The following is a 26,900-nucleotide window of genomic DNA, read 5'->3' as shown; positions in this document are numbered from 1 at the left end:
ATTGTGACAGTGTTCGATGTTAGTGATTTTTGTAATGACGTATAGTGAATAGTGACTTTTTTTTTGTTTTTTGCCAATGGATAAGCTGAATTTTTAGTGTGGAGCCAACCTGGTTGGTAAGTTTAAATAAAAAAAAAATAGTGTTATAATTTTGCATGATGTTGATCCGTCTTATTTGCACAGTGTAAGAACTAGTATATTTACAGAAGTAATTAATTTGTTGTATATTGACGTTTTTATTATTTAAGTGGGAGACGAAGGCGGTAACTTAAATGAAATGCCAGTATTTTTAAATTTCCGTGATGTTAGTTTATTTAATCACAGATGCGAATTGAGGAATTGTTTGTATTTGGTGACAAATGCAGGATTGCTTTTTGTATCAGGAACGAATAATTTTAATCTATTTTTCGCTACACTCACAATCTTACCATCCATGTCAAGTTGGTAAGAAATTAGAATCAAGCTTGTTTAATAATCTATATGGCCCGTTGTAAAGTGACCGAAGGGGAACACATTTTTCTTTACGTGTTGCTAATCTTTTAACTAAGACTTGAGATCCTGGAAGAAACTCCGTGGGAGTTTGATGTATTTCACTTTTTTCTTTCAAACGTTGAAACGCTTGTTCCTTTCTATATTCTAACAGATCACGAAACTCATTTAGCATGGCTAATCTGTCCGCGATATCCGTGGGTGGATCAATGGTAGGGAGAATATTTCGCACAGGAAGGCGCGGATCACGTCCGTATAAGATGTAAAAAGGTGATACTCCACAGGACGTTAGGGGGCTGTGGTTGAGGGTCGCTGTGGCCCTTCTTAAGAAGTTTTGGCCACTGCCGCTGATTGTCTCTTGATAAGAATTTGAGAACCGTTTGTAAGTTCGCAATGCGAGACTCGACTTGGCCAATCGTTTTATGGGCCCCTAGTAGTGCGTACTTAATTTTGATACCCATAGAATCTTAAAAGGCTTTGGTTTTTGTACTGGTATGGGTAGACTGTTGACTCGTATAAATAATCTCAATGACACCAAAGGGAATTATTATCTCATGCGTAATGAAATCAATAAAAACATCTGAGGTAGGTGTTTTTATTGGTTTGGTTACAGTATAGGATGAATGTAGGTTAGTAGCCACATAGAAATGGGTAAAATCATCTCCTTCTGATGGCAATAATTTACCACAAATATCTATGTGCTAAATCTGTGTGGCAAATATCAATATATTTTTTTCATCTCCTCGGCAATAAACATTATCATGTTTTTGCACGCATGATCGGAGTATAATATACTTTCCACAAAAACCCCATTTAATCTCTGGTGTCAAGAAAGACAGATTTTCTTTAGCAATCATATATGCAGTACGCATGGGTGCTGCTGTTGTTCTAATTTTTTCTTCATTTTGAAGTTGACATAGACTCATGCTTTTTTGTATGGATTCCTCAATGTGCTGTTTCTTCCGATCATCCATAAATAATTATTTACATGCAATTGAGGTCAGGGCCGAATTTTCATGTTTTGCACCCATGGACCCTAGCAAAATTGCCGCTACTAACCGCACCAATCGCATCGCTCTCCAAAACTTCATTCCCCTGGATCCACTTCTTAAAATATTACTTTTACGTTTGGTACTAAATTATAATTATTACTATTACTAATTATTACTATTACTAGGTATTACTTTTCTTATTTCTTATTACTTATTTTATGTAATATGTTTTAATTTGTTTACTGCCGCTCTTTTCAGCAGATCAGCAGCAATCCCTTTTCGACAACTGATCAAACCACCATAATAACTAACTGACTTTGACAATAATTCCTACGACTAATCTGCTATAACATTATCGTAGTCACGGCCATTAAAAGAATGGCTTTCCCTTATTTTATTGACTTGTTGGTGAAACATGATATTTTCAATAGTTTTATCGATTTTTAAATATTTTTTTTTTTTTAAATTACCGCTCCTCGAAATTTGCTGCTCTGGTCCCGGGTCCATGTAGCCCATGCCTAAATCCGGTCCTGCTTGAGTTGGGACTTGCATCTTCCATGATCATCAGTTTTGTCATTAAGTTTCTTGGGATTAGTTGCAGAAACACCGTCTATAAACGCATTGTCGATACGTCCGCGTTCCATACTATCAGCGTTAAGAGATCGAATTTCACTGCACACGGAACAAATAACTAATTTCATTTTGTTTATTGCCAACCATGCTCTGCTCTTCTTCCAGTTATTAAAACGAGATAATTCAACACAACCACCGACATTTGCACTACTCTTGTTTCCCGACTCTGTGAAAACGATACTATTAGCATCACATTTAGCACGTTTTTCTACTAGTGGAACTTTCTATGTCAGTATTCACTTCACCAGAAAGTTTTATCTTACCTGATGAAGTGCCATCATTTGTTGTTGTATTTGGCAGTCTCTGCTCCTGTTGTTTCGTACTGGGAGCATAAAATGACAATATAGTTCGTTGTTTCTCCATTATGACGGCTGTACATAAATGGTATTACAGACACGCACTTTAATGTTTAAGATTAGTTACACGAACACAAATATTCAGAAATAATACACACGCATATATATATATATATATATATATATATATATATATATATATATATATATATATATATATATATATATATATATATATATAAACTAACTAACTAACTCTATGGCCTATGGAACCCGGAGATTCAATGCCGCGTTCACAAAAGCTCTCCACTGACTTCTATCCTTAGCTAATTGGATCCAGTTTCTACTTTGTATTCCTATCTCTGCGAGATCCATCTTAATATTATCCTCCCATCTGCGCCTAGGTCTTCCTAATGGTCGTTTTCCTATGGGTCTACCAGTCAAGACTTTGAAAGCGTTTCTACTTTCTTCCATTCTAGCTACATGACCTGCCCACCTAAGCCTCCTAGACTTGACGACCCTAACAATGTTGGGTAAACCGTATAAACTATGTAGTTCCTCGTTATGAAGCTTCCGCCATTCCCCATTCTCGTTCCTCTTGGGTCCGAATATTCTTCTCAGGATCCTGTTCTCAAATACTTTCAGTCTATGTTCTTCTCTCAGAGTAAGCGACCATGTTTCGCAACCATACAAAACCACAGGCATGATTATCGTTTTATATATTTTAAGCTTCAAATTCCTCGACAGAATTCGCGACGACAAGAGATTTTGAACCGAATAGTAACACGAATTCCCTGCTTTTAGTCGACATTTAATTTCTTCGTGAATATGATTTTCGTCTGTTAATATTGATCCTAAATATTTGAAAGTATCCACTTTATCAAAAGTATTATTTAATATTTTAACGCCTCCACAATTTGCCGTATTACGGTCCCGACGCACTTCCATGTATTTAGTTTTCTCTGCATTTACTTCTAAACCCATGTCCCTGCAAGCGTTTAATAATATCTCTGCATTTATTTCTACTGTTCTCCTATCATCCCCTATTAAATTTACATCATCAGCATATGCCATAACCTGGTGAATGCCGTTCAACTCTAGGCCCTGGTTGCTATCTTTGATTTTCCTTATGGCGTATTCCAGCACAAAGTTAAATAATAATGGCGACAACGCATCTCCTTGTTTCAGGCCATTTTCGACGTGGAAGCTCGTGGACAAAAATTTTCCTACCCGCACTTTACTTTGGGATTCACTTAAACATATCTTAATTAATCTAATTAGCTTTCTCGGTATTCCAAGCTCTGTAAGAACGTTGTATAATGTTTCTCTCCTAACCGAGTCGTAAGCCTTTCTAAAATCAATAAATAGTTGATGTACCGGGGTATTGTATTCCCACTTCTTTTCGAGTATTTGGCGAATGGTAAATATTTGGTCGATAGTTGATCGATTTCGTCTAAATCCGCACTGATAATCTCCAATAATTTCATCTGCGTATGGGGTCAATCTTGCTAACAGAATATTTGAAAGGATTTTATAGGATGTTGACAGAAGAGAAATGCCTCGATAATTATTACAGTCAGTTTTGTCGCCTTTCTTGTGAATTGGAACAATGATTGACTCTTTCCACTCTTGTGGCAATTCTTCCTTGTTCCAGATAAGGAGAATGAGTTTGTGTATCTTGTTCCACAATTTTTCGCCTCCAGCTAAAATTAACTCAGCCGGAATTTCATCTACACCCGGAGATTTGTGTTTCTTTAATTTCTTTATAGCGGCTTCCACTTCTATTCGATTGGGTTCTGGAATATACGGTTCTGCGGTGTGTATCTCCTTTTTTCCACGGACATTAGTTTTTGGCTGTGTGTTCAGCAAATCGTCAAAGAAATCTTTCCATCTATTTAGGAGGCTATCCGTATCAGTGAGAACTGTTCCGTCAGATTTCTTTAATATATAAGCACGAGGTTGATAACCTTTCTTAAATTCGCTGATCCCCTTATACATGTCCCGAATATTTTTATTTTTACTATTATCTTCAAGTTCCTTAATTTTAGCTTTCAAAAAATCCCGTTTCTTTCTTCTAAAAGTTTTGGAAGTTTCCCGCCTGATATCTGCGAAATTTTGTGTAGTTATTTCATTCGGATTTTGTAGCCACCGTAATTTTGCCTGTTTTCTCTTCTCTACTAGTTTAATGCATTCTTGGTCGAACCATGGTTTGTTCCTACGTATTTCCGCGTGTCCCAATTTTTCTATTGCTGAACTTTTAATGCTATCTCTAATTTCAATCCAAGTATCCTCAACACTAGTGCACTCCGAGTCTTCTAAAACCGAGAATCTATTCGAAACTTCAATCTGGTATTCCTCTCTTACCTGGCTCTCTTCTAATTTCTTTAAATTAAATCTCTCCGTTTTCGGGCATTGAGTATTACATTTATTCAACGATAACCTCTCCCGTATTATCGCTGCTACCAGGTAGTGATCAGTGTCACAATCAGCCCCTCTAAACGACCGGACGTCAATTATGCTAGATTGTCTTCTTCTATCTACTAAAACGTGATCAATTTGATTATGTGTTTTTCCGTCTGGTGATGTCCAAGTGTATTTATGAACGTCGCGATGTGGGAATTTTGTACTCTTCACGATTAGGTTTTTGGATGTTGCAAAGTTCACGAGTCTCACACCGTTGTCATTACTTTCCTTATGCAAACTTTCGTTCCCTATAATCGGTTTGAAAATATCCTCTCGTCCTACCTTCGCATTGAAATCCCCTAATAGAATCTTCATATGGTATCGCGGGAGTTGGTCAAATATCCGTTCCACTTCTTCGTAAAAACTATCTTTTATATCGTCACCCTTATCTTCAGTTGGAGCATGTACATTTAAGACAATAATATCACACCACCGTCCCTTAAGAGTAATAAAAGAAAGTCTGTCAGTAACAAATTCAACCCGTTTAATTGCTGGTAATATTCGTTTGTGAACGAAAAACCCTGTTCCTAACTGGTGATTTTTATTTCCTTCCCCGTAAAAGAACGTAAAATTTCCGGAATTCTCAGATCCACTTCCTTCCCACCTAACTTCCTGAACTCCTACTAAGTCCATCTTGTATTTCTCTAACTCACTCGTTACAGATTTTAACGCGCCTGCCCTATAAAGACTTCTAATATTCCATGTTCCAAATCTCATGTCCATTTTCTTTTGCTGATGTCGTGCCAAGTTATCAGTCCTTGTCCGAGGCTTTTGTGAATGTTTCTGAACAAGTACCTTTTTTTACAGGATGAGGGTGTTAGCCTTACCCAAACCCCCAAGCTGGAGGACCACTCCTAGTCGTCTGTCCGCGACTGCTTATTCAGTATATTCGCAGCTAACCTCTATATCTAGAGGCCTTCTCCTCGATCCGCAACCTGAGGACGCGCCATGCCGTGGTGACAGGAACCCACGTTACACGGATATATATATATATATATATATATATATATATATATATATATATATATATATATATATATATATATATATATATAATAACTACCAGAATATTGATCGATATAAGTAAGTATTCGGTTTATACCGGTGTAAAATGCACTCCGTGCTAGAACGAACGCACAGCTACCATCAGCTCAACATGACAGAACACTAGAGGGCTCACCCACATCTAACTTGCTGCGAACAACTCTAAAGTCCTGGCCCTGCCTATTTCTTTTCTTATTCTTTAAACCCAAGTGGAACATATATAACTCTTCGATTATTTGAAAATCCAAATTAACCGAAGTGGTGTATTGTTGTCATATTAACGCCGGCCCCTATGTGGCTACGACCTATAGAGGAACGCATCTATGTTTTCTTACGCCCAACGAGCAATAAAACTTGATGGCCCAAACGCATCTGTCACGTCAACAGCCGCAGACGAAAAACAAATATGGCATTGACCCCGCAAGCGCGAATGTATAATAACTTGAATTTCTCTATACTTGTAATTTTCTTCATTGCCTTTATTCCTTCTCAACAACCATTCCATTCTAGTGATAGTGTAGGTTTCCAGAGATCAATTTTGCCAGTTCTATTCCTTTATTAGCTATTTAAAAAAGACTATTGTAGATAACAACACAGACTTATATTCATTCTTGCCTTTGGTTGGATCCAAAATTTGGTTGGAGGTTGTAGGATCAAAAATTTCAAACATATGTTGACCGCAACAGCAATAAACATTTCATCCTTCTGTAATGTAATGCACGTGGAAAGAGGGAAAACTCTGGTCCACTTGTGCTTTTGCTAGTACCTAAATTGTTTATTCTTGTCTGAGGAAAAAAAAGCATTATTGGTATATTGATGTCATGTGCTCCGAGTTTCAATGGTAAGCTTAAACATCAAATCTTTCCATTCATCTTTGCTGACAAAACGGTATTTTTATGCGAGTAATTAGCATAAAGAAAAACAGCCTCATGTACGGGAAAGAAGAAATGGGAAGTGAGACTGAAGAAGTGTCATCCAAGCTTAGAAAACAGAATACTCTAAGAGTGTTATTTTAAATATTTTCCATGATAAAGGTACTATGTAGAGAGAGGGGAAACCATACAACGATATGTTATATTCTTTTAAACATTTTTCTGGGCAATATGTGATATTTCTTTAAATATGTACTAGTCAGCTATTTCTATGGTAGAAGAATAAGACAAAATAATTATAATTATATTTTAAAAATCAATGTTTTCCTGAATGTATTTGTTTTGGGGTAACCATGACGATAGGTTGAATGTCGACATAGAAACAGAGTTACTGTAAGCTATAATATATACAACACCAGAGAGATCACAACGAACATAAAGGTATAATAAACGACATTTTGGTACCATATTAATTTTTTTATATGTGTGGCTCAAAATATATCCAAGGATCAGGGCTATAGAACATCGATTAAGAGTAAATAGTTTTACTAATTCGTTCTATAAATGGTGCCGAAACGCCAGGAAGTTGTATATCGTTTAGAAGTTAAGTAAAACGATTACATCATTGAGCCTAACGTTAATTATACCGTTTTAAGAAGTGGCACGTTAATAAGTAGAAATATTATGATGAGTGCTACCGAAAATGAAGTAAGCAATAACAGAGTTATAGAAACCGGAACAAACTCAGCGGAAAATATAGTTGATCTTCTAAAAGAATTGTCTCAGTAAATTGATAATAAGTTAAAACAATTGTAACAGCGAAATGATGAGAAATTGGAGCAGTTACAACAGCGAAATGATGATAAATTGGATCAACTTCAACAGAAAATTGACGACAAACTGTCACAACTTGACAACAAATTGGAGCATTTGGAACAGCGAAATGACAGTAAATTGGATCAAGTACAGCAGCAATTAAATCAGATGAATCGGCAAATTAGTGCAAAATTTGAACAGTATGATCGTAAGGTGGAACAAATGTTACAGAGGTTCACTGTGGTACAAAATTCAGTTGAAACTATCGGAACTGTCGTGAATGAACATTCAAACCAGATTAGAGAATTACAGGATGAGTTGAACTTCCTCAAGGAAAAGTCTATTTTTGTGAATGAAGATCGCGATGGTGAGCACAGGAATGATATTCGTTCCTGCCTTAGTGGAGTGGAACCTGTACAGTACCCCAGAACAACTTTGGAAAATAGCGAATCTTCAGGATATAGGGCTAATCCATATGAAGTGGTCCAAAAGTTGTTGCTCGACCATCTACGAAAATTATAAAAAGTGGAGTGTGATGAACCTTGTGTATGAGATGATCAATAACACGAGTCACGCTTTCGGAGGTACAATTGTTCCTGAATGGCAGCCATTTTTGTTGTTGCCGAAGTGCCATTTTCTGCAGTTGCAAGCGTTTACGAAAACCACATTTGCTCAGGACTTACTAATCAGAGCAACATGGAACAAAAACGCATGTGTACAGGAGAGACTAAGGTATACGGAGAATATATAATTGTGCGCCCAAATGGAGATTCAGGGTTGCTAACTAATACATGAAATCAAGAGAAAAAGTACAGAAAAGTGCACGTTTCAAGGGGCTGTATTTTGGAATGGCAAATTTAGAGGTTCGGAATTTATGGTGTGAATACTAGGGCTTGTCAGATTCTTCAGAAACATTCACAGCTATGATACGACTGCGGCTACGGAGTTATGGGGGTTTGAAAGTTGGAGTTTGTCATTTTTATGGCATTTTTGGGGCTTAATATCTCAGGATGACAAACTGCTAAAAATTGCTGCTGCAGCCACAAAGCAGTTCTGTATGTTAATAATACAAAAAATCATAACTGATATTACATGGAGAACAAAGTTATTACAATGTTAAGAAAGCACGTGCATGACAATGGTATTGAGCGTATTAGTGCTGACCGAGCACCAAAGCAGTAGAAATCAGAATTAGTTCTCAGTGTTTTACAGACACACATTTGGCACAGGAAACTCCTGAAATTCGTCATTTGTTGATGTAACATAACATCGTAAGGTATGTTCAGAAATGGGGGTAAAGCGATGGAACCTTCTTGTGAAATGAACTGATAGCTCGCAAATCGCTCTTTGAGTTCATCTTCATGTTGAGACACGACTTCAGTGGAAACAAAGACATACGTGATACTCTTGATGTGTTCCGAACCAAACTGAAACATATCGTAAGGTGTAAGGATCTTATCAGTAACTGACCTCTGCAAACTAGCCCTTGCAACTTCTCTCTTCGTCACACCACCAACACCATTCGTGTGACGTAGCAAAGAAATGAATTTCGGCTTTGAGCCCAAAGTCTGCTTCATGGTGACACAGATTGACTTCTTGTTTTTGCACTGGCTGAACACACCATCAGAAAAGTATGTAATCTTTTCTTCGTGTGGTAAATATTCTCGAATGTGACTGATAAGATGTTGCTGAAACACGTGAACTGCCACAGTATATGCGCTAAGCACTATATGATCACTTAGTACGCAGAGACAAGAGTGCTTCTGTTCTCCACCTTGTTGGTGGTAGTAGACAAAAGGATGCAGAGTGGCTTGATGATTTACCCAATGTTAGGACTGTATTGCATCTTGGATGATGAATGTATAGTTTTCAGCCAAATCAGCAAAACTATATACTCAGAATCACTGAGATTGTCTTTCTAGTATTTTAGGTATTGTGCTTGAACCTTGGAAATATAGTGATGTGTTTTGAGATCCTCGAGTTTCCACATAATATTTCAAAAACTTCGTCCGCATGTTTGACTACCGTAATCAGTTCAGTCTATCAACTGTAACCCATTGCTTATATTGAATAATGTCAGGGAAAACTTCACTTTCCATGGCCTAATCAAACATCGACAGAAGGCCAACTTTTCCTGGGCAGTGTTCGCATGTTTGTATTATGCAGGCATTGCTGTTAATATCACATACGAGTAACTCAAGGAAATCCTTGTATTCAACGTTTAGGTTTGCCCAGTCAATCATTACCTTTATATTTTGGTGGTACATACATACACAGACACTATGAGTACCCGCAGCACGGGGAAGAATGCTCCACTTAGGTCTCATGGCACAAAACTTAACCCTGTTAATATCTGTACATTCTGGATGGTTCTGTTTGAATGCCAGGTAAAGCTCGTTCAGGTTACATAACAACAGTCGTTTCTGTTTCTGAACCCTCACACGTCCTGCACGGGTCTAAAGTCTTTCTACAGTCTTTCTTGCCTGGACACAAACGGTTGTATTCAACGTCTTCATAGAAATGGAGAACCTTTTCTCTCGTCTCTGGTGACACTGATACTCCCTGCTTGTGCCCAAGATCTGGTAAAATTCCCTTCTCACTCACTAGTTTCCTAGTAATCTTGACAAGACGTTCTGACACATTAAATTCAGTTGCAATCTTCTTACGAGGCCATGCTGTTGGGAGCAAACTTAAGATTTTTACTTTTTCTTTATTGGTAGCAATGGTACATTTCTCTTTTAATTGACGTATCAGGATTTCGTAATTCGAGGACACTTGTACGCTGTCTTCTTCATCTTCTATAGTTTCCTCGAAGGCAAGTTATAATTGTCTTCTTAGCGCTTGTGACACTTGGTCCATTTTGCGTTAAAGCTTACGTTTCCTTTTCTCGGAACTGACATTTCGTATTTTTGACGGTGGCGATAATCCTAAAGTACATCATGCTGCATCTAAAGTTTCAAAGACGGATGTTGACGGAACAAATTCAACATCGCTGTTTATGTTTTGATCTTCCAGGTAAGTTGTACTGGATGCAAACACTGCGGAGTAACAATTAGAACAAAGTGCTTTTCCTGGTATTAACTGAACACCAGTCTTCTTCCCTTGTAGCATGTGTTCAACGCGAATTTTTCGAAGTCCCTTTTTAACAGATTTCTTATGAATGTTCATTGGGTCACAACACACACGACCGAACAGATGGTTATATTGCTCTAAATATCTTATATCATGGTACTTGCACACTGTCACAGGTCCACAACCTGTTCGCAGAAGCAGCTCCTGACTTTCCATTTGGAAGTCCGAAATATACTTTAGTTCCTTTGCACAAGCACCATACGTACATTTATGGCATTCCTCATTAGTCGCATTTCCCACAGACCACAGGTCATTTTCAGCGCACAAAACAACCACCTTCCACTGTGGCTATAGCAAAACGACTGACGGATACTCCAAGTGGCTGACTGACATTTGGAGGGTAAATGCATAGATAACAAAAACAATACAGATGGGTAGATACAACGTGAACGATTTAGACCGCGATTTCACTGCCACCTGCTGCCTGTTTCCTCAAACTGATAAAGTAGAATGAATATTCTTCCATAATAACATAAAAGGTGATTCATGCATGACTTGGCATCGTCACGCACGTGCTTTCTTAACATTGTCCTAACTTTGTTCTCCATGTAACATCAGTCATGATTTTTTGTAATAGTTTATTAACATACAGAACTGCTTTGTGGCTGCAGCGGCAATTTTTAGTAGTTTGCCATCTGAGATATTAAGCCCCAAAAATGCCATAAAAATGACAAACTCCAACTTTTGAACCCAAATAACTCCGTGGCAACAGTCGTAGCTGTGAATGTTTCTGAAGAATCTGACAAACCCTAGTATTCACACCATAAATTCTGAACCTCTACCTTTATGCCATTCCAAAATACAGCCTCTTGAAACGTGCACTTTTCTGTACTTTTTCTGGTGATTTAATGTATTAGTTTGCAACCCTGAATCTCCATTTGGGCGCAAGATTATATATTCTCAATATACCTTGGTCTCTCCTGTACACATGCGTTTTTGTTCCATGTTGCTCTGATTAGTAAGTCCTGAGCAAATGTGGTTTTCGTAAACGCTTGCAACTGCAGATAATGGCGCTCCGCCGACAACAAAGATGGCCGCCATTCAGGAACAATTGTACCTCCGAAAATGTGAACCGTGTTATTGATCTCATACACAAGGTTCATCACACTCCACTTTTTATAATTTTCGGAGATGGTCGAGCAACCACTTTCACCAGTTTTGGACCACTTCATATCGATTAGCCCTATAGTGAAGATAGTACAGAGAGTGAAAGAAGAAGGAAGCGTTCATCCCGCAGAAGTAAAAATGCACATGGTGGTTCCAGATATTCGAAGTCCAATAGCGCAGGTAAACCATTACGATTCAGTGAGATTAGATCTCTCACAAAATTTAGTGGGGTACCCGAGGATATACCTGCTAGAGTATTCCTCGAGAAATTCTAAGATAAATGTGAGTTAATGGGAGTAGATGAGTCCAAATTGCTAAAAATCCTTCCTCACATATTACCCCCGTGTTGGACCTGGTTTAAAGCCATTAGATGTAACCTCAGTAAATATTCTGATTTTAAGGATGCGTTGTTGTCCAATTATGAAAGTAATTTCATGTTGGCTAATAGGGACGCTTTACTCCGAACAAGGTCTTACAAGCCTAAAGTTCATAAAAGTGTTACAGAGTTTGTAGTCTCAACTTACAATGAATTAAATTCTATCAATTCGATCCGTATTTTATTGCACTTTAGATTGCAGCAAATGTTGATATCGGCCCAATGTATTATTTTCAACCATTTGGTCATGCTTGTACAGAGTTTTGAAAGTCAGTCTTTGATGCAAAATAGTAACAGAGGGCAGGTTAGTTTTTGTCGTAATCATGTCAATTACGCTTCTATCCGCAGCTTAAATATCCAGCATGAAAATATTCCTAATTCACAAAGCAATAATAATTATTATTTTCACAATAGAGGAAATGGGCAAAATGTTACCGGTAATCAGACCCAACCTCATTGCAGGAATGGAACAAGAACTTCAGAAATAGAATAGAAATAATAATCGTCGTATTGTTTCACAAAACCGATTCACAGGTGGCAGGAATTACATTAATAGAAATCAAAATGCTGTAACAGCATATAACAGGCAAAAAAGTACACAAGATTGTGGAATACTGTGTGATATAATAGAAGCCGTAGATCACCGTAATTTAAACTAGATCCGGCTGACGTGGGGAGGGGTGAAAACCATGTCAGCCTTGAGTGTACTTGCGTCTTTTTCTGATTATGAAACTAATCTTATAATTTTAGATACTAATGCTATTTTTCAATATATTCCTATTGCCAACTGTTTTTGGATGTTTGATGATGAAATGGAAGGGGTAGATGCTCCCGAAAAGGATTTTGTTTTCCTGAAAACCTTTAGTACTGCGAGAATATCTATTAAATTAATGAAGTTCCTCTTCACGCTCTAATTGATACCGGAGCTACTGTGTCCCTTTAATCTTATTCATTTTGGCGTGAAATTAGAAAAGATTATTCTAACCCTAGATTGCAAGAGGTGGACAATTTAATAATTATTGATTACACAGGCAAGCATAAAAAAGGGTGATGGGGAAAACAAATTGAAATTGGTATGCAGGATTATAAAATTACTATTCCAATCTTGGTGATTAAGGAATTGAACGAAAAGGTGTTAATTAGTCTAGATTTTCTAACACAATTACGTACTGTTTTAAATTTTGAAAATAAAACGTTCGATATACGTACCCTTCATGACAGAATAATTCAGAAACTGATCCCCGCTAGCGATAGCATTGCTTGTCAGTGTCAACCGTTTGTGAATATCGTTTTGGTTATTAAATCAGATAATTCAGAGAAAAATTCTTAATAAAAATGTAAAGGAACTGTCTATGAATGAAAACGAGGACCATTCATTTTATAAATGTGTGGATAGTATTGTAGATTCATTGAATTTTGTTGATAAGGGATTAGTATCATTATTTAAAGATATACTCTATAAACATAAAAATGCCTTTTCACTTAAACCAGGATGTAAGAATTTTGTGTATATAATTGAAGTGGATACTAAAGATTCCATACTAACAAAACCCTACATTATACCGTATCGTTTCAGAGAGAACGTACGTAAACAAATATCGGATATGTTGGAACAGGGCATAATACGACCTTCTCAAAGTATTCATTTAAATCCGTTACATGTAGTACTGAGAAAGGACGGTAAGCATTTGAGAATAGTTATGGACCTCCGAAAGTTGAATTTCCATATCAAATTACAGCAAGTGAGATACCCCCCAGCAGACGAAATTCTTAGTTCACTACAGGGTAATACGGTGTTTGGAAATCTGGATCTCGTGATGGCCTATAATCAAATCCTGTTGGAGAAAAGTTGGAAACCCTTCACTGCCTTTTTATTTGAAGGACAATTATATGAATTTAATCGTGTTGTCTTTGGATTAATTAATGGTAGTGCAGCCTTGGCCTCATGTTTAAATCGAGTACTAGGACAAGACCTTTGTGGTAATGTTGTTTATTATGCTGATGATATTTTGGTCATGGGCAAGACACCAAAGGATTATTTGAAAAGTTTAGATATGGTACTCGGACGATTAGAAAATTCAGATCTAACTATAAATATTGAAAAATCAAATTTTTTAGGAAATCAATTGAATTTCTAGGATATTATATCGGTGCAAGTGGGATGTGTTATAGTGACTCGAAAGTGCAAGCTATTAGAGATCTATCTGCTCCCACTAATCTAAAAGAAACGCGACAAGTACTTGGCCTATTCAATTGGTTCAGAAGATCTATCCCTAAATCGCTGAACCTTTATTTTCGATCACAAAGAAAGGAGTACCATGGCAATGGGAAAACTCACAGGAACAAAGTTTTCAGCGACTGAGAATGTGGATTATGAAAAACATTCGTTTGAATCATCCCTATTATGATCGTCCATTTTTTGTACAGTGTGATGGTGCGCGCTCTGGTATTTCTGGAATACTCTGGCAACCTAATGTCTCTACTAATGAACCGGCTGTAATACATTGCCTGAGCCGAACATTGAAGAATGCCGGGAAGGGGTATACTATTACAGAAATCGAATTACTTGCGGTACGTTTCTCTTTGCAAAAATTCGCTCCATATCTTAGTGGATGTCATTTTACTGTTATCACGGATCACAGTTCCTTATGTCATCTAAAGAAAGTGCAAGAATATAATAGTCGTCTACTAAGATGGTCCTTGGAATTACAGTCTTTTGACTTTGAAGTCCAACATACAAAAGGAATTGATAATGTCCCAGTGGATATCTTATCTAGGTTGTTTCCAAGGGAAAACCATCATGCATTATCAATAAATGTTTTTAATATTAAACAAAAGATATCCAATATTTATCTAGAAGAATTGCGAGAGTCTCAAAGGAGTTATATAAACCATATGCAAAAATCATCCAACATTTGGCATCATGTTCGGGAAATTGTGACTGTCCTCGTCCTTGGCACTCCCTGTATCATATGTCTAATGAGGTATTGGCAATTAAGGACTTTAAATACGAACATAGGTCCAAAATTTGTGTTCCTCCAGGACTGGTTCTCCGCATATTAAATGCATATCAATGATTTCGGTCATTTTGGGTATTTGAAGGTGTATTCTTTAATTAGAAAATCCTTCTATTGGAAATCACTTACTTCACAAATCAAAAATTATATCAATGATTGCGAGGAGTGCATGAAGATCAAGCACAAATATCGATCGTTATATAAACCTATGATGTCAATAATTTCCGAAGGACCTCATTCTTTCATTTCTATAGACTTATATGGACCTCTTCCAAGAGCATTTACAGGTGGAACTTTCCTTCTTACCGTAATGGACATTTTTACTCGATATGTAGTAGGGTATCCTTTGCGTAAAGCAACTTCGTCGACAATTGTTAATCGTATTTTAAATGTATATATACCTCATTGTGGTCCTATGTGATAATGGTGGACAATTTCGAAGTAATTTGTTCCTTCGTGCCATGAATAACGCCGGTATCAAGGTACATTTTGTACACCCTATGATCCCAGTAGCTCAGTTGTGGAGAATATACATAGGAATCTAGGGATGCTATTTAGACATTGTTGCCGTAATAAACATTCAGATTCGGCCAAGTATGTTACCGAAATCACGTACTTTTTAAATTATTCAGTATCTGATACATTAGGTGTAGCACCTGCTAATATACATAATGGAACTGGTTCTGTAAAGCCAATTGAACAGCATTTCGGTGTCCAACTTAGCGAGAATAATGAAGAAAACTATTCACATCTTGTGAGGATGTTGCATTTTCGCAGGGCGCAGAAATTTAAGTCTCGCAATCAGAAAATAGAAGAGCAGCAATTGGGTAAAATTAAATTTCGTCCTAATGATTTGGTTTTTGTAAAACTTCACCCACAAATTGATGCATCATTAACAAGATTTATAAATTTTGTGATTTGTTTGCTGGACCTCATCTGTGTGTAAAATAAAGTTAATCCTAATGTTTTCGAACTAATGAATGTAAAAACGGGAAAAAATTGGGATTACGTAATATTGTTGAAATTAAGTTATGGCAACTTTCAAAGTATACTAGGAATCGATGGATGGACTTACCCAAAACTTTTATTCCTTCTGACCAGGGATGATATCGAAACTGCACCTTGAATTGGGAGACATTATATATATTTCCTGATAGGACTTCTCTAGCAAGTTCAAAAACAGGTGTTCATTTCTTGCCCGGAAGTGACCCCGCCTTTGCAGGGGCTAAAATATATAGAACATTTTGACCTATTTTCTATAGCAGGCGATCATAAAGTACGTTGCTACCCCTAAAAGTTGAAACCTATGCTAAAACGCCAAAACACCTGTTTCATCATTGTAAAAGCATAATTTAACGAAGTGAAAATATTTGCCCCAGGGTCTCCGCAGGGACCCAGGTGGGGTCCAACTCAAAATTTGCAATTGAAAAGAGGGGAGTAGCATATCTTTTGAAAGCTAGTGTTAAAAGAAAAACGATAACAGAAGTCTCACAGCTCTAATCAAACTCTGTGCGAAATGGAGGAAGATTCAAAATTTGAAAACAGTCTGCAGCTAACAGTGCATGGCCACCACTAGAATTCCAAAACTGTGATAGAGGTGTCAAAATTCTAAAACACGTGTTTCATTATTTGAAAAGTTCTATTTATCGAAATGATAATGCTTACCCCAGGGTCCCAGGTGGGGTCCAACTCAAAATTGACAATTGAAAAGAGGGGCAAGTAGCATATCGTTTGAAAGCTAGTGTTAAAAGAAAAACGATAACAGAAGTTTCACAGCTCTAATCAAACTCTGTGTGAAATGGCTCAAGATTCAAAATTTGAAAACAGTCTGCAGCTAACAGTGCATGGCCACCACTAGAATTCCAAAACTGATACAGGTGTCAAAATTCTAAAACATGTGTTATAGTATTTAAAACGTGCAATTTATCTAAATGAAAATGTTTGCCCCAGGGGCCTTGTAGGGTCCCACAAGGAGTCTACCTCGAAGTTTTCATTTGGAAAGGCTTCAAAAAGTATATCGTTTATAAGCTATCATTCTTCAACTTTCCGACGACCCATCCGGTAGAAGCAGTCTAGAAGACACGGCTCCGTCGACTGTTGTTTGCTGAAGCTTGGCTTTTGTTCTGGTCTATGTTTGAGAGCCATGTAAGTTACACGCCACGGTCGTAGCAACGTGATAGCTGCCAGGACTGTATCTTTTGTTATGCAGGTATGAGGGCCATATGCATGACGATCACTCTACGGCGTGATAGTGAGGCTTGAGTGTCTCGTGGAGTGGTGCAGTCGTGCTATTTTTCATGAAGAAGTGATAAAGGCACAGTGGTTGGGGACACCAAGTGCACTGAATAAAACTCTTCTCCATGCAGCGTTCGTCGTCCCGAATCTAACATGTCAAGAAAGCTGGATTCTTTGTGTGGAAACTGAAGACAAGTCTCTCACTGACTGGTAACTAAAATCATCAGGAAGGTCGATGTATTCACATTTGCCGAAAGCGTACTTGATCATATCTTGGAATCTGGGTGATTCCAACTGATTTCGTGTTACCACAATCAAGTGAGCACTGGAATACCAATTTGTCATGTCTAGCTTGTCTCCAAGTCCTTCATTCCGAACATGCTTGTGGGCACGCTTCACCATAATTTTTGTGTAAAGAATATATCCCATATCGAATGCCTGTCCATAGGAAGTACAGCCTGGAATGATTGTTCCTGGATGTAAGTCAGGACACTCTTGATACAAGTCCGGATCTCTCATGATGGCTGCATCATCCTTCAACAAAAGACAAGGAGTTCCAACGTCTTGAACAAGATGTGGCAGGTATTCCTTGAATATTGCCTTTGTCATCATTCCTGACTTGTTTGCTCTGATCATAACTCCAGGGATCTGAGGGATTTTACATTGGACCCTTGATATCCAAATTTCCCGGATGGTTCGCGGAGCACAATGACGGTCGGGCCCACGAGCTTTCCTGATGCCCAAATCGCTTACTGGACTGTGTAAGAATGTGCCACTTTTGATTCGCATCTTACTTGAGTTTCGACATTTTTTGCTCCACGTTGAGTTAGAGTTCGTGGTGTTAGTAATTCATAATTGAATCCACTTTGATCAAGATTCACAATTTGATCAACATTGTAGTTATCCTCTTCAGTATCCCACGTGATTTGTTGAATGTAGCTGTCGAATTCGTTTGAACGTTCCAGTGCTTTTGTTCTGTCTGTCATTGTCATGATTTTTGTGATTTTCCTAGAACCCCAGTACATTTCTCTCAATAGCCGACGGATCCAGAATCGGGATGCCTTGAAAACAGTAACCCCTAGCTTCCGCGATTTTACTCAGGCTTCCACGGCAGTGCCTTCTTCAGTGATCCTGAAAAAAATTCGGAGCAGCGCGTTGATTTTTGCGCCATGCTTTGACAGATTCTCGGAGTTCTGCTAGCTTGGTCCGCTTGGATGCCTTGTCCAGGAATAGTTTCATCCGAATGATGTCACTTGTACATATGCCAACTCTTGCTACACGTTTCGCATCCTTGAGTTTGCCACCACTGAATGCGTTGTTATAAGCTGCTACAGTATTCCTCAATTTCGCTTCACTCCATGATTTCCAAAATGCAGTTTCCTTAGAAGTTTTGGGTCCAGGTAGTCGTAATCAGGATCGCCTTCGGTACCCGAAGCAGTTATTTGTTGACTTGATGTCGTGTCCAAGGGCTGCAATTGAGTATTATCTTCGAACGTAACATAATCGTCTACGGTCATTTTAATGTCCTGGAGAACAGAGTTTGTCACCGTCAACTTGATGAGCTTGTGAACCTTCTTTGCAATCTAGAGAATCAATTTTCTAGATGTAAGTCAATGTTATTGCAAATTGACTAACACAACTTTTCATTCAAGCTAATTACAGGCTATAAGTCAGGGTTGCTGGCTTTCTAAATTTGTCATTGCAAACGTTCAATGTATAGAAATGAAAACGTATGTCCTGGAGTCCCTATATGCGGGCAGCGGTCAAACGACACATTTTCAAATGGGTTAAGTAGTATTTTCTTTCAAAGTTTCTCAAAACACACAGCGTATGGAACCATTCTTTCGTCCTGTGCAAAATGGTGGGGTGTTTACACTACATCTACATGCTGAATCTTAAGGTTGATGACCACCTCTTACACCTAAAGCTTTGAAACAAATGTCGAACTATGTGGTTCTTCACATCAAAACTACACTTGTAAATGCAAAACAGCCACGTGGTCTAAAGGTTTTTAGATCACTTCTACCGGACGGGCTGTCGGTAAGTTGTAGCGGGAAAGCTTTCAAACGATATGCTACGTGCCTCTTTTTTCAATTGCCAATCTTGAGTTGGACCCCACCTGGGACCCTGAGGTAAACATTATCATTTCGATAAATAGAACTTTTCAAATAATGAAACACGTGTTTTAGAATTTTGACACCTGTATCACAGTTTTGGAATTCTAGTGGTGGCCATGCACTGTTAGCTGCAGACTGTTTTCAAATTTTGAATCTTCCTCCATTTCACACAGAGTTTGATTAGAGCTGTGAGACTTCTGTTATCGTTTTTCTTTTAACACTAGCTTTCAAACAATATGCTACTTGCCCCTCTTTTCAATTGCAAATTTTGAGTTGGACCCCACCTGGGACCCTGCGGAGACCCTGGGGCAAATATTTTCACTTCGTTAAATTATGCTTTTACAATGATGAAACAGGTGTTTTGGCGTTTTAGCATAGGTTTCAACTTTTAGGGGTAGCAACGTACTTTATGATCGCCTGCTATAGAAAATAGGTCAAAATGTTCTATATATTTTAGCCCCTGTAAAGGCGGGGTCACTTCCGGGCAAGAAACGAACACCTGTTTTGGAACTTGCTAGAGAAGTCCTATCAGGAAATATATAGAATGTCTCCTAATTCAAGGTGCAGTTTCGATATCATCCCTGGTGAGATTATAATTAAAGTTAATGTAAATAACACATAACAGATGGTACTTAATCTCAAAAGAGAAAACGAAGAATTGTATGGATATGTAGCCTGATTTATTGTGTTTTAATTTATGACATTTAATCTTTAAAATTTATATTTAATCTGATAATTTCTCTATTCTTGTTAATGTATGTCTTAATGTTATATTTTTTCTCGATATTATCAATGTTTACATTTGTCTTTTGTATTTTTTATATATTTGTATTACAACTATTTCTTGTTTAAATATTAACCAGAGAACATCGAGTAAGAGTACAGTAAAGTGAATTGAAAAAAGGAAAATAATATGTTTTTAGGTATCAAACCAAAGGGTAATTGGAATAACTCATAAAATACATCTTTGTCAAATCCTTCTTCATCATGCCCAATGTAGTAATTTAATTTTGTTACAAACATTTTATGGCCCGGAACGGACTTAAAAGAAGTTTATAGTTCACACTTCTGACATTCTTTATCGACGTTATAATATATGAAAATATATATAATTATGAAATTAACGTATTAATATTGATATATAAAATAAATATTATGTATGAATTGTATTATGAAATGTCCGAAGATTACAAATGATTAATATGTAAATCCTATCGGATCAGGATCCTTTTCTTTTAATTGTAAAACAAATAAAAGGAAATCTGTAAGTTCGAGGCGCCATAATACAACGGTATGCTGTATTCTGTTAAACTTTTTCTGGGCAATATGTGATAGTTCTTTAAATATGTACTAGTCAGCTATTTCTACGGTAGAAGAAGAAGAAGACACAAAAATAATTATAATTTGTAGATATATGGAAAATAATATCAAATTATTATAAGTTATTTATTGGGGAGTGGCATAATTGTAATTTAAATGAAGTCGTTTTGAATTAAGAAATTACAAAGAAAGATGTGAAATTGTGATATGTTGGAATAGCACGTGTTATTGTTATTGTTTGTTTAGGTAATCGAGTTATGCATGGCTGTGTTTTGATGTTCATGAAATACTGTTGAGACGCTAGGTCGCAGTATGGTGTAAATGGAAATTGAGAAAAATTGATGTAAGTCTGAATTTAAGAAAGATGTAATGAAAATACTTTGTTAACACAAACACAATTTGGATATGGTATAATATTCAGATTCGCAAAGATTGATTGTCTGGGAATTCGGCCATGACATGACAAGGTCTGCAACGAAAGTTTGACCAATAGTTAAGGTAAACAACGTCAAGACATGAAACGAAGAATTCCATTGTCTGGAAAAGAATAAAAACTGAATCTACATTGGATCAAGGTCGGAGTTCTACATCAGAGTTTGAGACGAGAACTTGAAGAATTAAGATTCGACGTTTACAAATAATAGAATATCCGTAACTACCATCTTACGATGGTTGGCTTTTAGTCGAACTTTATACAGCTGAACTGTCAGTATAAGCTTTAGTAGTTTATATTTTCGGTCGACGTGAGAACGAGATTTCTTCCATGGTCATCACCGAGAACTAAGACCTGCGACTGTCCAACGTATTGCCGAACGTAGTCCAGAGAGGAATCCAGGATTGGAAGATTCGTCGCTCCAGGGACCAGCCAGAACATCCTAAGGTATGTGTACCTCAACTATAGTGTTGACTGTGATCAAATTTCCAGACACCCGAGTACTGTGGTCGGAATTCATTAAGTCATATCCGTAACAACAACACATTACACGTTACACTTTCTAATTGGTTATAATACATGAGATTTTACAGATGAAATATAGTGCTTTTGATTTACTAAATTATCCTCTCGCTAGCGTAATAGATTTATTGAAACCTGCCCATTTCAGATAATGGGTAGAAGCAACTTCTCCGCGTCACAAGGCATTTGTCCCCGAAAATTATAGGCACGACGCGAGGAGGTTGTTAAATTATATTTTAAAAATCAATGTTTTCGTGTATGAATTTGTTTATTTTGGGGTAACCATGACGATAGGTTGAATGTCGACACAAAAACAGAGTTACTGTAAGCTATAATATAAATAAAATCAGAGATATCACAACGAACATAAAAGGTATAATAAACGACACTTTTGGTACCATATTAATTTTGTTTGTGTGTGGCTCAAAATATATCCAAGGATCAGGGGTATAGAACATCGATTAAGAGTAAATAAATTTAGTAATTCGTTCTAACCACTATCCCTGGTTGGAAGACATTAGCTAAACTAGAAGCCGAGATGATTTTTCCAGAGGGGGGGAATCCCAGGCATCCCCCTATAAATCGAACACTGCACTCTGTTCTTTAAAACACCCCACAAAGAAATGTCAGACAAATTGATAGATCGAGCTGGCCACTCCACAGACCCACGTCGACTGACCCAGCGGTTCGGGAATGTTTCGTTCATCCTGTCTGGCATACCCTAATGGTTCTAACGGTTCTAATTCCAGTGACCATTATCCCCACTCTCAGTCACACAGTGTTGCTGTATAGAAACTTCTTGTGCAGAATTACAAATACTACAGTCAGACAAACGTCGTATACACCACCCTGTGCATCGTTAAGGCGCTATTACTCCAAAGCAACATTTGAGCGACATGAAGCGTGCGACAGTGACGCATGCGGTATACAATATTCACCCGAGGAAACACAATGTCTCGTATAGGCGAGACAGTCTCAACGTCAACTTACGAAACTGTTGCCTTTGTTGGTTTGCCACAAATCTAAAACAATAGCACATGCTATACAGCGCAATACGTGTAGCATGCCACATGTTATTTGTCCCTTTAGCATCAAGCCGCATGTTACCTGGAGCATGTCATCTGTAGGCTATTTGGGCATGGAGTGGAACACCGCCTTTACACAGGGTGAAACTTTGATTTATTCATACAAACCTCACACTATACAGCAATTCATTGTTTGGTTGTTTCAAAATGAGTCGAAATCAATACCTATCACGTTTTAAAATTCTAACAATAAGTAAAGTGACTGGAGTATTACGGTAATACCTAAGAACAACAACACTATTGTTTATATGACAAACAATAATTTTGAGTGAAAATGAAATCAGCTACTAACTTTTCGTTGTTATTCTTTTTTCCCTTTTACATACCACTAGATTATAATCTTCAAACAAACTAATCGTTCTGTTATTACAGAATGATGAATGACAATGATCATTTTTATCTGTAGTTTCATTTTGTATTAAAACTTATTGCTTCTTTTTAGAAACGGTCGAATGTGAATAAGTTTGCAGAAATGAACTACCTATAAGAAGCTAAGAAAATGCTCTGAAAAACATGAATGCCTTGTTCTTCCCATACTATAATGAGGCAAACAAATAACGAGTGTAAATTAACGAATGGAGTATTTCTCAGGTTCACTCAAAACATTCTTCAATTTCATTTTACAGATTACATGTTTATCATCTTGAATGCACGACAGTATCAGTAGAGAATGTTAGGTTGTGTGAGAGATGTATTTTTGGAAACCTCGTTCCATGGACTTGGAGAGATTGCAAGAAAGAAAAGACCAATTGGAGAAAGGTATATTTAATAGAGGTTTAGGATAATAATTTTCTCTATTTTTACCATTGAATATAGCGAATGGTGATATTTTTAAACTTTAGTTATTAGTTTCTCAGTCTACTTCAATTTTTGTAACATACCTAGGTAATAAGGTGTTCTTTCTACATACAACGTACTCTACACTATTTTTGATTTTGTACGCGTAATCACATGAGATAAATGTACATTATTTTTGATCTGAGAGTCATGTGACATAAAATCACACTATTTTAAATCTTGTATTCACGTAACATATAAGTAAACCTTTTTCCATCTTTTTCATCTTGTGTTCATGTAACACAAAAGTAAACTATCTTTCAACCTTTTCATCTAGTAGTCTCATAACATAAAAGTAAATTATATTTCATCTTGTACTCACGGAACATAAAAGTAAACTATTTTTCATCTTTTTATGTTGTGGTCACATAAAATAAAAGTAAACTATGTTTTATATATATGACGATATCCTAGTACAGATAACGCCTATTTGTGACATAAGGTCTGAAGTTTGTATATTTATATAACCAAGGTTACTAAGTTATCAAAATCCATTTAAACACTTCATTATGATATTATCTTTTTATTGTAGTACGTAGCAGTTAACCATTTATACACTTTTTAAAAAGTGTACATACAGTTGTCACGAGATGGATCCTTCGTTTTTATATATTATTTATTTTCGTTGCTATGACAATCAAACTAAACTCACATCGTCAAAACACTATCATAACAAAATATCATCGCATAACAACAGAAAAGAAATTACTTCTATTTCTCTTTTCATATACTTCTTCTTCCTTTCTTGAACAGCCTATGTATATTTTAAAAGTACATTTTGCCCATAAATACATATAAAGTTGTTAAAAAATACAAGTATCGTTGTAGTTTCATCTTGAAAAGTCACGTAACATAATAGTAAACTATTTCTCATCTTTTTCATCTTGTATTCACATAAGAGTAAACTACTCTTTATCACTCATCTTGTAGTCATGTAACATAAAAGTAAACTATTTTTCATTTTTTTCGTCTTGTAGTCATGTAACATAAAAGTAAAATATGTTTCATCCTGTGGTCACATAATATAAAAGTAAACTATTTTCATCTTCTAGTCACGTAACAAAATAGTAAACTATTTCTCAACTTTTTCATCTTGTATTCACATAACATAACAGAAAACTACTTTTCATCATTTTCATCTTGTAGTTATGTAACTTAAAAGTAAACTATTTTTCATCTTTTTCATATTGTAGTTATGTAACTTAAAAGTAAACTATGTTTCATGTTGTATTAATGTAACATAAAAGTAAACTATTTTTCATCTTTTTTATCTCGTAATCACTTAACATAAAAGTAAACTGTTTCACCTCTTATTCACGTAACATAAAAGTAAATTATGTTTCATCTTGTATTCACATAATATAAAAGTAATCTAATGTTAATCTTTTTCATCTTGTTGTCACATTACATAAAAGTAAACTATTATTCATCTTGTATTCACCTAAAAGAAGTAAACTATTTTCATCTTTCTTAACTTGTAGTCACATAACATAAAAGTAAACTATGTTTCGTCTTGTATTCCTTAACTTAAAAGTAAACTATTTTTAAACTTGAAACGTAACATAAAAGTACACTATTTTTCATGCTACAGTGACGTGACACACTTTTCTAACAATGACGCAAAGAAGTTAATGAAACTGTTCTGGTTTCCAATGAAAATTATTCTATGTTAGTATGTGAAACCGTATGTTGTATGTAAATTATGAAAATGACATATCTTCCTTCCTCCTAAAAAATCGTAAAATTTTCCTTTTTCGTCCTCTCAAAAATATATCAAGCCTAAATCCTCACACTGTTTTGTATAATTTAATATTATTTCTTTGCTTTTGAAAAGGATGTTATTTTTATTCTATATCCTTCATGACAAGAAACACTTCAAATTTTGTATAACATTGTGATGGCAAAATAGTTTCAGTTCACGATCAACGTTACAGAACGGTTTAAGTTCGTAATCCGATTTCCACTGTGTACCTAATTGTCAGTGCTTAGCAAGAAGCAAACCATTATATTTCGAAATGAATTGATTTCAATAATTTTAATTATACTGTTATATATACGTATATTTTTCGTTTACAGGTGTATTTGGATCTTGCTTTTCTTGGCCGGCATTGTTGCAACATCATTTTTAATTTACCAATCCTGGAGAAAGTTTCAAGATAGTCCTGTTGTTGTGACAATAGAAAGGACCTATAATGAATGGAAAATTCCCTTACCTGCTATTACTATCTGCCCACCGAAGGTTCTCGGACGCAGCCACAAGAAAGTCATTAAACAGTAGGTTACAGTTGTTTTCAAATAATAATATCATAATATAAGCTAGTTGTTGTGGAAAAAAGTTTCGTTACTGTTACATATAGCAGTGATCAATTTATGCTTACATATTACGTTTGAATCTTTCATTAAAATTAGAGAAATATTTAAGTATGTTATATAATTGAACCCCAAAATAAAGAACTTAATAGCTCACATCAACCTCAACCAACTAAATCTTACACCTTTTCGTTTGCTACGTTTCATTTTCGTAGTCCCTAATTTGAAAGCAAAGCTAGTATTACTAGTTGAAACTTACGCATAGTCTTATAAAATCGTCCTTCAATTGATTTTTGTTTTACGTATAACCTAGAAACCAACTAGGCTAGTCAGAACAATGGCCACCATCTTGCTGTCTGCCATTTCGAACATCACTCAAGAAGTTTAAATGCCTAGGGGGTCATGTGACATATGAAACAGGACTATAGTTTTAAGAGAAACTCAATGGTATAATCAAATTTAAATTAATTGTAGTAATTATGACGCTATGTAGTAATTATGCATGTTTGATATGCGTGTTTCCCAAACTATATGAACGCAGAGCAATGTCTCTAATTTGATTTATGTACACACATTTCTTCATGGCTCCAAATGATCCAGAATCCCTAATCTTTTCGCAATTAGGGAAATTGTTCATCCAGATACTGACGAACCCGCAGTCGATAATGAAGTGACATCCCATCATGTTGGTAAAATAAGGGAAAGCTACCATTTGGGGTTGACACTGAGGGAACGATGAGTTAATTTAACATGTCTAAGTAACACTCTGCAGTTAAGGCACTAGAAATAAAAACTGTGCTAATG

At 36.4% G+C, this 26,900-nt stretch overlaps 1 long non-coding RNA gene across 1 annotated transcript; it reads left to right on the top strand.

Annotated features, from left to right (window-relative positions):
- LOC145679706 (uncharacterized) lies at positions 1–26,029 on the top strand. The gene is made up of 3 exons (XR_014130507.1): positions 1–116; positions 23,576–23,708; positions 25,863–26,029. It is a non-coding gene; the product is annotated as an uncharacterized LOC145679706 (long non-coding RNA).
- The last annotated feature ends 871 nt before the right edge of the window (positions 26,030–26,900 follow it).

Source organism: Thermobia domestica, chromosome 2 (assembly GCF_964235325.1).
Source record: "Thermobia domestica chromosome 2, izTheDome1.hap1.1, whole genome shotgun sequence".
NCBI classification, from domain to species: Eukaryota; Metazoa; Arthropoda; class Insecta; order Zygentoma; family Lepismatidae; genus Thermobia; species Thermobia domestica.
The sequence above is the reverse complement of the archived record's forward strand: the minus strand, read 5'-3'. Positions and strand labels throughout refer to the sequence as shown.